At 36.8% G+C, this 17,221-nt stretch overlaps 1 protein-coding gene across 3 annotated transcripts in view; it reads right to left on the bottom strand.

Moving 5' to 3' along the window:
* The window catches only part of Immp2l (inner mitochondrial membrane peptidase subunit 2), a 903,239-nt gene that overhangs the window by 101,563 nt on the left and 784,455 nt on the right, over positions 1-17,221 (bottom strand). The gene's annotated exons all lie outside the window — the stretch shown is intronic.

Below are 17,221 nucleotides of genomic sequence, written 5' to 3'. Positions count from 1 at the left end.
TAAACTGACTTGCCTACAATGGCCCATTTACATAGCCCGCCCAAGTCTTCTGACTTTTGGCTCAGGGCTTTTTCCTCTGAGTTAGATGGAAGGAAGGAAACACAAATGGAGGCATGCAGTGAGGAGGACCCTGAATGTTGGAGAATTTAAGGCACCAAGTGCTTCCCAAGCAGAGAAAATGAGAAAGAGATAAAAGCAGAAAGTGACTAGAACATTCTGCTGCCAACTTGGTGGTGGCCCTTCCAATGAATCATACTTTATGATTATGGTTGAGTTCCTGAGTTTGACATTTGCAGCCCAACCTGGCTTTTTGTTTTCTGATTACAGAAGCAAACCAGTACAGTGTCTTTGGCTGTGCAACAAATGAGGCAGCATTTGCTACATGATTCCAGATTCTCCTACTTACTAATGATTAAAAATCTAAAGCAAGCATACTGTTTTTAAAAAATCAGCATCCTATCATGGTTTAAATATGAGATATTAAGCAAGTGGGCCAGAAACAAGCAAGGGACCTTCTTTTCTATATCATAATGATGAACACTGTCATAAAATTCAAATTATATTCTCTCTGGAGGGCAAGAGAGTGCGCTGACAGTGCTTTTTACTTAACAGCCTTGACAGCCAACTCAAGCATAAGCGGAGCAGCCATAGAGAAACATCTGCTGAACCCAAAAGATGGAGACACATGAAATTTGGGACCAAGAGAGAATATGGTGCTGCATATGAGGCCACTTTGGAATTCAGGTCCATATCCTGATCTTTAACGTAAGAGTTGATGCCCTGTGGATTGAATCAGGGAATTGAGAGTTTGGAGATATATATCTGGTAATCAACCAACAATTAAGAAGTAGCTCTGGGATACAGGAAAGAAGACACTTTTCTTATTTCCAGGAGCACTGGACAAAGCAATGCTTAACACTGGAGCAAGCCAGAGGTAGATGGACTTAGAACTCAACTGGCACTTCCCCTGCACGCTGAGTTGCAGAGAGGTAAAGTAACACACTCAAGGCTGGGGCAGAATTAGAATTCCGGTATTCTTTCCAACATGAAAGTTTGAAATGAGGACAGACTATTTTACTACCTTTTCTTCTCTTCATTTTTCGAAATCTTCTGATTTTTAGCAGGTTTTCTAGCTAAAGGTTTTTAATTGAATATCACTGGAAAAACTTCTCACTTTATCATAGCTTAAAACTCACTCTATGATAGCTTAAAACACAGTCTCAGTTTCCTTCAAGTATGAGAAATACATACAATACAAAGGCTGACCAAAAAATATTATGTTTAAATTTTTAAAAAAATATTACAGTGAAAGACACATTGCTCTCAACCCCCACCAAAATATTCCCCCTTTCTGTAAACACTCCTATCTCATCATTCTTGTCATTTTCAGAAGCAGTTCTGGAAGTCCTCTTTCATGTCTTTAGGAGGTGTGATAAAAAAATAGAATGAATGCTGCTGCCAAGCACAATCGAACAGAAAGGAAGGCTTGTGAAAACATTGCACTGTGTCCTCACCCGCCTTATTCACTGGATCTGGCACTGTGCAACTTTTGGCCCTTCTCCAAAGTCAAAATGACCATGAAAGGTAAAGAGCTTTAATCTATTCAGGACATCAAAATATAGCTACAGCCATGACAATGCAATTAAAGACATCCACCAAAGAGGCCTTTCAGAATTGTTTCAAAAGGTGGCAAGAATGCTGGGATAAGTGTAGAAGCAGGGGGATTATTTTGAAGAGGATTAATGGCAATGTATTTTTTACTGTAATAAACATTTTAGATTTAAACAGTCCCTGTATGTGCTAATCACACTCATAGCAAAGACTGTACTAAAAAGGAAGAAGAAATAGTTTAAGCTAGGTAACAAAGAACTTTAACAGATTCTGCATAACAACAGGATCATGGTGTGTAACCTACAGCTCCAGCTACCTAGAAAGCAACGCCTGTGAGATCACAGGAAAAAAGTGATCATCCCTCCCTCAATATTTGCTTAATGAACCAAAAAGATCTATAGGACAATGCCAGAAAACATCACCTTCACCACGCATACACAGTATAACTAAATGTTTTAACCCATGCTAACCAAACCAGCCTCTTATTGCATTCTGGGTACTCAGCAAGTAATGAGTTAATTCATTCTAAGCTTTGGGTTTGCACAGGGAGAATAAAGACAGCAAAAAAGTGAATCAGGTTTCCCAAAAAGAATCTATGCCAGTTTCATTTTCCTCATTCCCAATGAATATCATGGTCCCTCAAGTTATGATCAGCTTGACATAAGAACAACTTGAGTTAACTAGGTTAATGGAAGATTCATCTGCCTCTTGTTATCTATAGTGTGTACCCAAGTAAACATATAGATCTCAGCTGTACTGACTTGCCACCAACTTGAGTTACAACCAGCCCTTGGGAACCGATCGAATTTGTAAGTCCAGGGTCTACTGTAACTCCTGCACAAGTACTAAAATATAGGGACCTAGTGATATTTGATCCTCAATTTAAAAGGAAAGAGCAAATGGTCCTTTTGCTCAAGGAATAACAGTTCTGTCTTTGCTTCTGTCCTACAATATACAAAAAATTTGCTGTGAAACTTAAATTATCATTACCTTATTTCAACACACTGAAAAATCTGAGAAAAAATCTTAAATAAAACATGTCACCAAATATGAATTTTCATCAAATTCAAATCACATGGTAAGGCCTATGTGCAATACAAGAGGCAGCTTGAGGGGCTAATCATGTGGGCCTTTAAAAACTGCCTTTCTTCAATGATAAAATATTGATAAAAAGTTTCAATTTTTATGGTGAATTTAAAAAATGTTTGTAGTGCCATCTTCCCTTCTCCTTGCTGTGATTAACCAATTCAGACAGATAAAATTCTCCTAATTTTGAAACACTCAAATAAATGAAACCTGAAAAATAATGAAAAGAAGAGGAAATCGGTTAGACAACACAGTTATGTGGTACCAGACTAGTTGTGCTTGTAAGTGTGAGCATTGAAACTGAGTGTGGCGGAACATGCCTGTAATCCCAGCACTCTGGGAGCCTGAGGTAGAAGTCTGGGGAATTTAGCACCACCCTGTTGTGTTTTGTTTTTAAAGGCTCTCTGCAATTCTACATACTTACCTTGTATACTGGGAACTAATTTCTTTATTCATATGGCATTTATTGACTCCCTACTATGAAGAAATCACTGCTAGGCCCTACAGAAAAGTTTTTAAAAAGTTGCAAAATAATTCCTGAGACTGCAGAAGCTGAAATCTACTACCAGAAGTAAACATATGATGGACCTCATCACGACAGTATAGACTAAGTGCCAAGTCACTTAAAACTGGTTGTTTCAAAACTAATTCTTTTATTGGTCTATGAAAAATTAAGTGATGATGAAGAAGGATTTAAAGATTATCATACTTCAGAGTCACAGAAGAGCAAACAATGGCTATAAACACAATGAAATATCAAAGTGAAAGAAGTGATGTGTAATAAAATCATAGGAGGCCCTTTGAAGTCACAGAGCTCATGCCTAATTTTTGTTAAACAAAATATAGAATATTGGGGACTTTGTGATTCTAATCACGGCAGGATATAACTACAAAAATGCATAGACATTTTAAAGTTTAAACTTAACTAATTCAGACAGGTAGAATTCATTTTATTTTGAAACATTTAAATAAATGATGGCTAAATAACTAAATAATGGTAAGAAGAAGCAGTCAAAAAACTACAGATTTCTGCTGAACACTTACTGCATACTTGGCATTATGGAGGGTACAAATAATCAGAGAGGAGACTGTGAAGGTGAAGAATATATCTCACTCAATTTCATCCACAGTGCTTTACCATACACCCTAGCCCATGAGAGATAGTTACCTGATATTTTTAAGAAATAAATTTAGAGAAATGAATGACTAAAAAGTGAATGGATGACAGAATTCCTTTTGGCATTTAAATTAGTAACATATTCATTCTATTTCTAGGAAAAAGAAATGTTTCAGTTTGTGATAGAGCTAAGATAAATGCTACAAACAGAAATTAGAATTCAAATATAAAGGAACGGGAAGGAAAATCTAAGAGCTGAAGAAAGATGGTAACTTCAACTGAACATTGTATTCTTAGCAGGCAGGAAGAAAGAGAAGACATTCATTCTTCAGTTATTTTTGTCTGATTAAAGGAAAACACATCTTCAGAGAAAGAGATGGCTTCTTCAGACTATATCATAAGATAAAAATTTCATGAAGCTTACACATGAGAAATGGATATCTGAGGAACTCTGGGTAAATTAACAGGCAATGACGTCAACAGGCTCTTGAAGATGTAGAAAGGGATCTTCACATGATTCTTTGTTTTAGAAAAACTTAGAGAATGGTAAAACCTATAACCCAAATAAGGTGTTTTTATTGGCAGTTAAGCTTGTTGCTTTCTGGTAGTTCATGGAATTATAAATAAAATTTGAAAAAATGCAAAGATATGAGTGGTGAATTCTGTCAATTTCAAATACCAGTTATCTCCCTTTGAGATTATCAGCTCAAGGTAGATAGTGCTTAGCTCAAGAGTGAAGTCTGTAAAGAATGTTCAGCATACAGACTTCTATATTTGTTATTGGATATGTGCCATGCATACATCCAGAAGCATAAAATAGAAAATAAAAGTCTGAATTTGAGGCTATTAAAACCACTTTTAAAGGGGGAACACTCTTACTAAAATCAAGTGAAAGGATTTTTAAGGACAATTCCAGAAAAATTCCATGAATAGCTTGCTTTTCTTCCTGAAATGTGAGCCAATATATATTTTTAAGACTAACTTATTAAGCATATCATGAAATTGACTTAGATTATGAAGTTATTTGAAAAAGAAAAATGATGCTATGTTCCATTTTTATATCACTTAATTTTTTTTAAAAGGATGGTATATAAAGCATGGGTTATCACCTCTTTTGCACTAAATACATATCATGCTTTGCCCAAACACATTAGTAAGGAAAAAAATGTACTGGAGTCAAATATACTCAAGGAAATAGACTACATAATCTTTGAGAGATAAGATCAAAGAAATTTTACTATTGACATTTACCACCAATCATTTTATTTCTTCAAACTCCAGACAGAAAATGGTTAGTAGTAGCATCTGAGCGAAGTCAAGATACTGTAGGTCATGGAGGTGGGTGATTAATTGCCAATTTGATGGTCTTGTCTGAATTACTAATTCCACTCACTGGAATTTTGCTTCAGTCCACGCAAGAGACTCGAACATAACCAGTTCAGTGGTGAGATAGGCCAGTCCATCTCTACCACAAATCATCCCATGAAAATGAGGGTGGATTTTGAAATTCATTTCCATAAATGTTCCCTGAAGTTGTGCTATAAATTTTAAAATTGACCTTAAAGATTTGTTAAAATATTAAATGCATGCTTAAAATATTTATTAATCTTTTCTTCATTATTTCAAAGTCATGTCTGTTCAGAGAAGTTAAGCACTTACAATAGGAAATTGATTGCTTTTCAAAATTGTTCTTATTTCCTTGTCATTTGCCAATTCCTAATTTGATGTGGCTGGACATTCCACAAACCAAGCATCTAACTAACGGAGATAATCACCAGGCAAATGGGAGGAAAGAGCTAGCAAAAAGTATAAGGAAGTAGATACAACTGGAGCACTACAAGCAGCTTGTGAATGAACACATTTCATAGAGCAAATATTCAAATTCCCTTCCCTCCCACAGCTTAATGGTATGATCCAATGCCATTAATGATGGGATATATCATTAATGCATTTTTTTTGTGTAAGCTAAATTTGAATTTTCCATGTACCATAGGGAATTTTTGAAGGACAAAGTTGAGAGATGAGAAAAAAAATCAGAAAATACACAACAAAAATAAAACCAACAAAAATGTATCAAGTGCCTGTTGTATGTGCACACTTGCCAACTCTTTGAGAAGTTACACAAAGATGAAACTTTCTTCCCAGAAAGTTTATGGGCTGGTTTGATTGAAAACACACTTAATGTAGGTGAACCATTTATTCATACAAATCTTCCCTAAGATAATGCTTTTAAAAACATACCATAGTATTGTTTACTCATTTTAGCAAAATACACTTAGATGCATTTTCTTGGAAACAATGACACGTTAGCATTATGAAATGCTAGTAATTTTACCATTTAAAGACTCATACCTAGATATATAATAGCCAGTCACATTTCTTTATGTTGTGCAGTTGGTAAGAGCAGAACGCCAATGATATTGGATGAAGGAGTGGCTTCCAAGATGAGCCTGTCCTGTCTACAGTTTTAAGTGACTACCTCAAAAATGAAGGCCACTGGCTATAACAGGTACTTTCTTCAGGAATGTAGATAAAGCATTTTTAAAATCCACAAAACTTTAATCAACCGAAGGCTTACAGGCTGTGGTTTAGATTTGTTTTTACATGTGGATGGCAGTACACTATGATCTGATTCTTTTCAGCTCATGGCTCTGGTGCACAGAGATGAAAATGATGCTAGTCTTAGGTTTGTGCCAGTTTTCTACATCCGGTTAAAGTCAAAATAACTCATATTTCCTGACACTAAGCCTGCACATGTTATCTGCTATTTACTTAGCTGCTGTAGTTGCCCCTTTAGGGGCATGTTCCTGTTTGAATCTAATACACTGCTCAAATTGAGCCTTCTCGTATACAGCTTATCTGAATTTTATTTGAATTGCCCAGATTAGAAATGAATGCATGCTCTGTTGATCTCTATCTCAAAGGAATTTTCCAAATGTATGCTTCAATTATATATATTCTCATCAGTGCTGTTGTATGGACTAACTCAGCCCACTGTGACTCTGAACAATAAGGATAGCCAAAACCTACACAGAGTGATGCCCTTTAGTAAGAATCTAGAGGACAGTTAAGAGAAGGATCAGCATTCTCGTTTGTTCACGCTACTTTACAATTCTAGCTAGAATTGAAACTGAATCAGTGCATAGGATGTGAAATCAAGTTCACTCTTGGATATTTCAATTGTAAGCCCTGTGATACTGAAAAAGGAGATAGATCATGGCTAGATATGCCCAAGGGAAGTCCCAGTGCACACATAAGTGGAAAATACTGAGGTGCTATACAGAGGCACTAATAAGGGACAAATTTCCCAAACCGGCCCAAAAGATTTTCAAGGCCTGCATCATTGGGTAACAGATATTGGGCTGAGGGACATGGTTTGCTGAGTAGCAGTGTTATCTTTTATGGCTGTCTCTTATGCTGACAAGAGTGAAAGAATAAAAAACAGCAGATCCACTGTCTGAGGCAGAGATATCTTATTCCATGTGACGGCCACACAGTCACCAAGCCTGAGGTGTGTGTCCCCACTAACTACATGCAGCCCTGGGCACATATCTGCAGCCTTATGATGCCTTGTCATCCACTCTTTACCCCACTCCAGTGCTGAGGTACAACTCAGGGCCTTGCACGTGCTGGGTAAGCACTCCGCTGCTGAGCTGCACCCCCAGCCCCCAGTGTAATTCTTTGCTGCCAGAAAGGTGAAGCTCAATAGAAGGAAATTTGAACTAAATTTACATTACTGATTTTGCCCATTTTGAAACTAGATTAGACTCTTTAGTTTAGTCTAGCCAGTATAGAAACTGTAAGAGAATTTTAAAAAGCTTATATTAGTAAATATTATCTTTTGGATTTTCATGAAACTATAAGTCCTGAGGTTATGACTGATGGTATGAATTGTATATTTTAAAATGTATTATGTGAAGGACAATTTGTGAGTATAGGTGTGTGCATGTGCTTGTAAGCATAACCATATTCTTTCTTAATATATTTTTTCAAACTTCGAGATTTTGTGGTTTTTAAGTTAATATCCTATAACATTATTAGTACTATTAATTAAAAATGTACAAAAATACTTAAATTATAGGGAACTCATTTTCTTGGGACAGTATAAATATTCAAATGTTGAAAAATATATAAAATATATAATAAGATTATAAGATATGATCTTCTATTCAGAATAGGTAAAATAGGATTTTCTTTTTAGGGTCATACAAACCACTAACTATAACTGGTTCCTTTATTCAGATGGAACATTCAGTCTTTTCAAAGAATAGCATCAAGAACCATGAGAAAACAATGCCAAAAAGGAGAGTCCTGTCCCTGAGGAAGTTGGAAAGAGAAAATAGCAAGAAGACACATATGGAAGGAAGGCTGGTGGAGAAATGACAGGGCAATACAGGGCAATGGTTCCGTGCTCACTGTTCAAGGGTAACTAAGGGTACAGCCCCTGCCCTCAGGCAGTACAGTCTAGAAGAATAGACACAAACAAATATCTTCAGTACTACATGATATTATAATGCACACATGCACAAGAAGTATAGATTATAAACGCAGTGACAAGAATGTTAAGATCAACTCTACAGTGGTTTTGTAGGAAAGACTTCCTAAAATAAGTTTGGATCTGAGCCTTTGAAAACAGGATTAATACAAAGAAAAGGCAGCTTTTCTTCAGGAAGGGGAAGTAGGAGGGGTAGGAGAAAGGAAAAGGGGAGAAAAAGAAAACATGGAAACAAAGTCTTTGTGGATAGGGAGGGGTGGAGAGGTTGGAGGAAGGGCAGGGGAATGGGGAAAATATAACCAAGATGGATTATGTAAAGGTGCAAATTTCCAATGATGAATGTCATTATATTGTATACCTAAAATGTAACAATAAAATTAATTTAAAAAAGAAAAGGCAGTAATGAAGGGTATATAAAGGAGAGGGGGGCACAATGGATGAAATCCTGGAGACAGGAATCAATAGAAACTGTGGGGGAAATGGAGAGGTTCGGACAAATGGGAGGTTAGGAAGCAGCTCATGGAGTGAGCTCCGGAGCTTAGGGACGGCCAGGTGACCGAATGTCAGATCATACAACATGGACTCCATGTGATGGGGAACAGAGAAGCAGTGGTGCTGGAATCATGGCTGTTGAATCTCTGGACAGGCAGACTGAAACAGAATTTAGTATTTAGGATGTCAGAGAGTGCCTTGGGCCAACTGTAGTGCAGGGAGGGGCACAAAGGAGAACCAGGCTGAGGAAGGAGTCAGCCCACTCAACGGAGAGCCTGGGAGCTGAGAGGGCCCCTGGGAAGTATCTGATGCTGGGTATCCTAACTCTGATGTGCTCACTCACTGGATGTAGACAGCCCTGGACTTGGCAAGGTCAAGTGTCTATAGCCAGAGCAATCCTTACCCCTCACGAGGCTCATGGCCATCCTGTAGGAGTGCTCCCAGCATGGGGAGGAAGTCAGTCCTTGAAGACACAGCTGGGGAGTGACAATTATTGGTCTCATTTAAGAGAGCAATGCAGTGAGTTTCAAAGTATGTCCCAGGGACAGCAGCAGCACATCATCTGTGGATTTGTAAGATATGCACATTCTCTGGCCCCACCCAAGACTTTGGGCCTAGGTAGGACTCTGTTCACTAGCCCACTGGGTGATTATGAGGCAGAACTGCTGGTAAAATGACTATTTGAAAGAGGGTATTGAATTCATGAACAGCGAATAGACTAAGGAAGTATTTCCTTTATAAGTTTACAATTGATCCTCTTAAATTTAATAAAATAAGAGTTAATCGCTTCTCGGCCTTTTGGCTAAGATCAAGTGTAATAAAATAAGAGTTGCCCTCCCTGTTCTGTCATCCACATGTTAGTGGATTTAGGATCTCCAAACACCCAGGATTTGGATGGTAAGCAGTCCTTTTATTCATGCTCTTGGAGATTTAGTATTTATTTTAATGCTAGTTCCTTCTTTCACCCCACTGCTATTTTTAAATGAAAATAAATTCAGTGTGGCATTCTTTAAAAACCCTCCTAAACACCAATATGCTGTGGCAAAAGTTCATACCATAATTAATTGTTCTGCTCATAGGCTCCTCTGTGGCCCTGAAACAAAACCTTACGTACAGTCTTTGGTGTCTAAAAGACTAATGGTGTCATGGGATTAACAAAACTCAATCTGAAAGGTGAGTATTCTGGAACTTGGGTTTCTAATAAACACAGAGCCTTGTGAATCCTGCTCGTTGTCCTCAGTGCTTTCCCCTGTTCACATGGCAGCTCAGGGAGGGACCACATTGCCCAGCCTTCATTGGGGCTGGTCATGTAAGTTGGAGTCAAAAGGATGTGAGAAAGCGAAATATGCACTTTCTGGTTATCTTCAACTTAAAGACAGTTGACTCTAGACTGCCACCCTGACCCAATCTTCCAGGGGTTGCAATGTCAAAACTGCTGGCCTTAAACCAGCTTCAGCCATGAAGAGGAGGACCACTTAGAAAATAGAAAGATAACAGGTAAGAAACAGGGTCTTTGAATAGCCTAATGGTTCACAGCTGTCTAGACCAGATCGTCATGTAGGAGTGAACAAAACTATTATATTTCCAAGCTTTACATTTTAAGCAGTGTTACAAGAAAGTAGCTGAGATTAAACAAGGAAATGTAATTATTAGTATCCTGCATGCTCCTGAACTACTTGGAAAGAAACTGACTTTCAGTATAAATATTATCATAGATTTCGTATTGCAGTATCCCCTCATCTTGAAGAAAGCACAAAAAGTCACACTAGTTTTAGAAGTTAGATGAGTGATCCAAAAGTCACATGAATAAGTAAATAGCAAATAATGTTTCATTTGTTGTCAATATTATGTAAATTAATTAGCTTAGTGTCCACATAAAATTTAAATATACAAGCCTAAAGACCAAGCTTTATCAGCGCGATAGTGTAAATGGTAATTTGGGGTCTGTAGTACAAGTCACTTACTAGAAGGTAAGGATCCATGAAGATAATGACTTATTTATCCCTAGATTCAGACAGACTAGAAAAAAATTCCTAGCACATAAATAAAAACTGAATAAAATTGTATAATGAATAAATGTGATTTTTTTATGATTCAATATCTATGAATAAACATAAACACACATAAAAAGATAGTATTGAAACATGTACACTTTTCCTGAGGGCTGGGTGTGTAGCTGAAGGGCAGAGAGCTTGCCTAGTATACCTGAGGCCCTAGCTTCAATCCCCAGCACCAAAAAATGGAAAATTTACAGCTTACACCTATCTGGAAATACATTAAAAACTTTCCTCAAAATAAACCTGTTAAATCTGTCTTTAATTGCATAAAGAAAAAATACATGATTCCACATAAATAAAATTTTTGATGCTGTTTTTTAATTGAAATCAAGATTTATGAATAATTGTATCAAAGGAAAATATAAAATCCCAGAATTATCTTCTAAGAAAAATCTAAACATACATAAACTTGTATACATAAACATACATAAACTTGCCAAAAAACACAGTGAGTTCCCTTACAACAGTGGAATACCGTTGGCCTTATAATCTTCGTTTGTCTTACACATGGCTTTTACTCTAGGTAGTTATTTTTCTGATATATTATGAAACTTTTCATAGATCTGTCAGTTAATGAAGTGGTATAATGCTAAACCTAGAGCACATACTCTATACAGGCAAAAAATCAAGAGGACTTTATATTTGACATCATCTAGTCTGTCATCAGGGATTATTAGTCAACTCCATTACTCTGTTCAACACTTGGTAAAGTGGGCCAAGGAATTCAATAAATCGTTAAGTAAACTAGATATCATTGTTCCACTCCAAGGCAAGAGACTGCCCCATTAATTTGGAAGGCTTGCTATTGATCACAGGAGGAAGGTGGTGATAAGATGGACAGACTCATAAAATTACTAGAAAAACAGTGCAAAGTGTATTATCTGTGTTTAAGGTAACAAGTCCAGTGTCACCAGAAGTTTCACAGAGATGGTTCAAGCTCTGGCTCTAAGATTCCCTTCTGCATCATTCTGAATGACTCACTATAATTTTTCAGTATGTTCAATGCAGGTATTATTTTTCATCCATTTTCTCATGGAAACATTAACAGATTAACATGATAAAATATATTAAAACAGTGTGAAGCCTGTGAAAGGATGATATAGTATGGATCCAAGACAGCATTAAACTGATTACTTGAGAGGATTTAAGGGAAATTTCAAAAGTATTCCATATCTTATTCCCTATGATTACATAATCCTCTTCATTCTATGTGAAGCATGAAGAATTTTTAACAATCTTTCAAAAAAAAAACACAACTAAGAAATGGTTGGCCTCGAAAAATGTATCCAATTAAAGGGAAACTGCACACTAAAATAGCAATTAAGATAATGAAATATTTCTGGGCTCGGATCTATGACTGCCAAATTTCTAGTTAACGTCCCAATATAGAAATATGATCCAATTCAAATGGTTTCTTTTTTTACCCCCTTCTGAAATTTTCCGGCATATTCAGAGAATGATAATGTGAAAGTTGAGAAAACTTTTAATCATGCCAAAAAGTACAAAGGAATCTTAGAAAGTAAAAGCATTTGGAAAAAAGTTAAACATTTCCTTAGGATGAATTTCTGCCATGATCAAGGACTCGGATCCCATCTTTATATCATTTCTTGGTCACCATTTCAGGACCATTGTTCTGGCTCTGAAGTTTTTAATTCTTGCTAGTGGGTAGATTAAAGCCTACTATGCTCTGATTTTCTACATTCCCTGGAGATGCTCAGTCTGGGAGTCTGGGAAGCTTTATTCATCAGGCTGATTCTCCTAGTCCTCGTGGAGTTCTGCCCCAGCGCAAAGCTGACAGAGTCCCCTGCATTTTGTCAAAAGCAATATCTTTACTCTCATTCTCAACTCATAAGGACATTTCTTTGGCCACAGAAAAGTAAGTCAATTTGAAGATGGATCTGTGAAGTCTGGATTTTCTAATATGTATTTTAACAACCTTGTGTTTGTTTGATCCATCTCCCATTTGCACAAAATAAAACCAAAAAGAAAAAAAAAAGGAGGGCAAATACTCCTGTTTTTTCTTAACAACTTCCCTTTCTTGGTGGCACCTTTCTTTGAGTCAATCAGATACAAAGTCTTAACACTTGAAAATTTAAGTTGCTTAGACTCACATGAAAGTATTCTTAAAACAATAATTCAGGAGAATCATTTAAATACATGTACATGTACATAAACATCCATAAATATGTTTGAAAACATCATCACAATTTTCTGTATGGAAATCTTTATATTCATTCTTTTAATACAACTTCATTAATGCTATAGTTATTTAAAGTGTCACCCTACCTACAAAATGACAAATTTTCAATTGTGTATGAAATTTGTGTCATCCTCACCAAAGCTGACCTCCAGCTAAAGTGTGACTCATTTTTGCTCTTCCTTCAAACCAGACTCAAGTCACAAGAAATCAGTGTGACTTCTGCCCTAGTTGATGGTAGGCATCGGCTTAATATCTGTGTGCTGTGATTGCCACGGTTTTTAGAGCTACACGAGGCCTGGAGGTTTTTCCTTTAAAAATAGTTACAAGTAAACTTGTTGAAATGCTTTCAGAGGTTTTTAATTTTACCTTAAAAAAAAAACACTTCCAATGTAAAAACAGTGAGTTGTCAATTGTAAACTAATGGACTTTCAGTTTATTAGTTACATTACTCTCTATGTCCCTTATTGCAGTATCTGCTTAATACATATATTTGGATAAAGACTGAAGCTATCTCAAGGCATGGTAAAGACTTTAAACTTTAAGTACATTCTGTTGAGAATAATTTCATTGTGTGTGTGTTAGCACCCTAGTCCACACCTGGGAATCTGGCTTGGTGACGGTGGGTTATATCAACCAGGGTATCTAACGTGGACTAATCATCTCAGTACATCTGTTATTATCCAGAATTTCAAAATCTTTAGTCTTCAATTACAACACAGGGAAAGAATCAGGAGTTTCTCTGTTTTAGGCAGCCCTTTATGAATGAACACAGTCAGTCACTAAAAGGCTAATTGTATCTTCTGAGCTATTAATTGACTTAGCTCCAGGAGAACCGCACAAAGCATATGGTGGCAGATCCTAGCAACTGTCCAGGGCTATGCACAGGGGGCATTTGGCTCCTTTTTGAGCAGAAGAACTGAAGGTAATCCCTTTGCAGCTGCAGTGCAGATGGTTTCCTTTACACCATTTCACTGAATGCTAAACAGAAACTGGAAAAAGTTTGAAAACATGATAAACAAACAGCTGAGTGTTAGCTTAAATGCTCTCTGCATCTATCAGAGAGAAGCATTCAGAATCTCTGGATGTTTACCAGATAGTTTAAAAGAAACTCAGTGACATGAAAACTGAATGAAATGATTTGCGAAATTGTACCTAAATATGGTTCTGTGTGGTTTTCTTCAAAGGAACAATATAATTAAATCTCTCTGAAACTTCAATTACGGGTGTCATGATTCATAATCCTTGACATCATCAAAAGTTTAGGTTTCTCTGCAAATATGCTGAGATGGGTAAAGCTGACATCACCAAAGGACTTACTTGAAAATCACTGTTAACCTTCAATCTTTCCCTTTCCTGTGGCAACATCACACACTGTAATCCTTTCCAAATAAAAATGCACAGTGAAGCTCAGTTACCATTTCAACTTCACATCGCTTATTCTATCCTGGCAGAAAGAAAGTATATGCCTGCTTAGTAAGCAAGGGAAAAGCAAAGTTATATCAATGAATGTGAATGGGTTTGACCTACTAATATCCAGCAGGTAATAATAATGTATTTAGTTCACCGAAGAAGACTAAGATATTAATTCTAAAAATAAATCAGGCTCCATGCATTTGTGTTTCGTACTCTTCTAGACGTTGGAATTATGGCAGTAACAAACAAAATAAATATATGTTGTGCCTATAAATGTGTATCTACATGCATTCTTTCACACAGTGGAAAAAAGTCCAAAATATTAGCAGGTTATGAGTTCTGATTATGGATAAAATTCTGCATAGGATTATGAATTGTTCTTATGGATACTTTTTCTTAACTTTTTCATTGTGTAGGGCACTAATCTGGATTTTTTTTAAAGTTTTATGTTGAGATTAGGTTATGTATTTTATTAATAACAAGCCCAACCAAAAGGTGATATTACTTTGCTAAACAAGTTATGAATAAGAATATAATATGCTCTGTATTTTCAAGATTTCTAGAAAGTCTTGTACAAAAATGAAGATCTTCAAAACGTAAAAGGCACAATTACTATATTTCCCCAGAAGGGCAAATATGTGTCTCATTAGTTAAATAATGCATACAGTTTTGTTTTTTGTTTGCTTTGTTCATTTCATTTTGTTTTTTGCAGTACCGAGTATTGGACCCAGGGTCTTCACATTGTTTTTTGGAGGTAAGGTCTTGCTATATCACTAAGTTCCCCAGACTGAGCCTGAGCTTGTAATCCTCCTGCCTCAGCCTCCTAGAGTGCTGGGATCACAGGTATGCACCACTACACCTATCAGTTTATGAGTTTTAAAAATACAACACAATTCATCGAACAAAATACGTTGTAAAGCCCTACTAGCAAGTAACATCAAATCCAAGAAGAACTAAATGGAAATAAAAAGTCTTCCCTCTTTCCACCACTCACCCCTTCCCACATTCTTGAGTTCAATAGCTTTTCACACATGCTGAAAAACAACAGTACCTTTGTAGTGTGAGAACATGAAAGACAAGCTACACCAAAGCCAGCTCTGAAAGGTAGGCTGCTGGTTGGAAGACTCCGTTGCTGAACACCTGGCATCTGGAGCAGGCATACTGTACTCACAGCCCAGCTCTCAGCTGAAAATGTTTTGCTTATCCTTCATTTACTTCTCTCCATTTTTTTCTCCTCACTTGCTTGCCTTTCACTTAACATGGTAGAACACTAAAACAGCTGCACTTAATTCACTTATCATTGTTCCTCTAAAAAGGACTCCAACAAAATTTTCATATGGTTGCTGATATCATTTCTGGCCCAATGAATAGAAAGTCTCAACATTTGGGATTCTTCAGTGAGAAAAATGCTGTAATGCACTGAGGAAAAGCAGGCAATTGGTTGAAATTTCTAATGGAGTCTCCTTGCTGCAACATCTTAATTCCTCACACTGGGAGGCATGGGATGCTTTTCTGGACATGTCAGTTGCTGAATAGCCCAACAGAAGAGCCGGACTGTTGACATGGGAATGAGTGTTTAAGCTGCTTGTCAGCACTCTGGCTGTGATAAAGGCCTGTGTTAAGGGGCCTCAAATGTCCTTAGGATGCTACTGCTTCTTAGTGGCAGAGTTTGAAACTTGGAAAGGACAAGCCAGCAGCGCCTGATTCCGTTTGAGAATTGGTTGCTGATGATGACAGACACTTGAATTTGCTAAAAAGAACGAGGGCATTATGTGACTCTCAAATATGTGGTTTTCTTAAAAATAATGTAATACTAAAACTTCAAGTAAGGGTGCCATAACTCAATATCATCAAAAGTTTAGGGGTTCCTGAAAACGTGCTAAGCTGAGCAAAGCTTAAACCACTTTTGCTGCTATCAGGCTGACAACATGAACACTGTACCTTCCTGGGGTGGCACTGGGCACAGGAAATGGATAGAGGCTCCAGTACCTGGAAGACTCCCCAAATTCGGGTTTCTGATGGTATCAGACCCCATATGCCTAGAGGATTTTTACTTCTTTCACAGGTAATTATGAGGTAAGGAGACCAATAAAATTTACTGGTTCTTTGTTGAATTAATAGTCATTTTTTGAAAAGGAGAAGAAACAAACATTACTTTCTAGCAACTTTCTCTATTTCTACAACATTGTCAAACACTTTGATTTTCTCATGGAATCCAAAAGCACAAGGTTTAATAAACAAAAAAGTTTCCCTTTGCCAATTCCAGAATGATCTTAATGACTAATAAAGAAGATGTCACAAAAAATCTTAAAAGTCAAATCTACAAGGCCTTAATGCCAAACATTAGTCTGGTAAGACATGTGATAAAGGTTAATATATTCACAAACAAATATAAGGGGTGGCAGTTTATTATAAATAGCACACTAGGCTTATTCATCACAGCAGTGTACAAGTGAAGGGTCGGTGCACAGGTTGCCTTTTTTCTTTTTCTTTTTCTCCTAATAATTTTTGGCATAAGACAGTTCAACTTATAGCACTTTAATTAAAACTGAAAATCTGATTCTTTTTGCTTTATTTAATTTTTGAGCTTTATGTGACATTTGTAAGTGACTAAAGTAGTACACAAATATTGTAAACAAATGAAATTCAGGGCAGTATTACTCACAGACATCTGTAATATTCATGGCCCAGCACCTAGTGGCCCTTTGGAAATAGCACCTTGGTCATCCTGCAGGCAGATGCCCTTCCTT

The sequence above is a fragment of the Heterocephalus glaber genome, unplaced genomic scaffold (assembly GCF_053883595.1).
Source record: "Heterocephalus glaber isolate CG9 unplaced genomic scaffold, H.glaber_assembly_v1.0 deba00000676, whole genome shotgun sequence".
Classification (NCBI taxonomy): domain Eukaryota; kingdom Metazoa; phylum Chordata; class Mammalia; order Rodentia; family Bathyergidae; genus Heterocephalus; species Heterocephalus glaber.
Note: the sequence above shows the minus strand (reverse complement) of the source record. Positions and strands in the feature narration are given on the sequence as shown.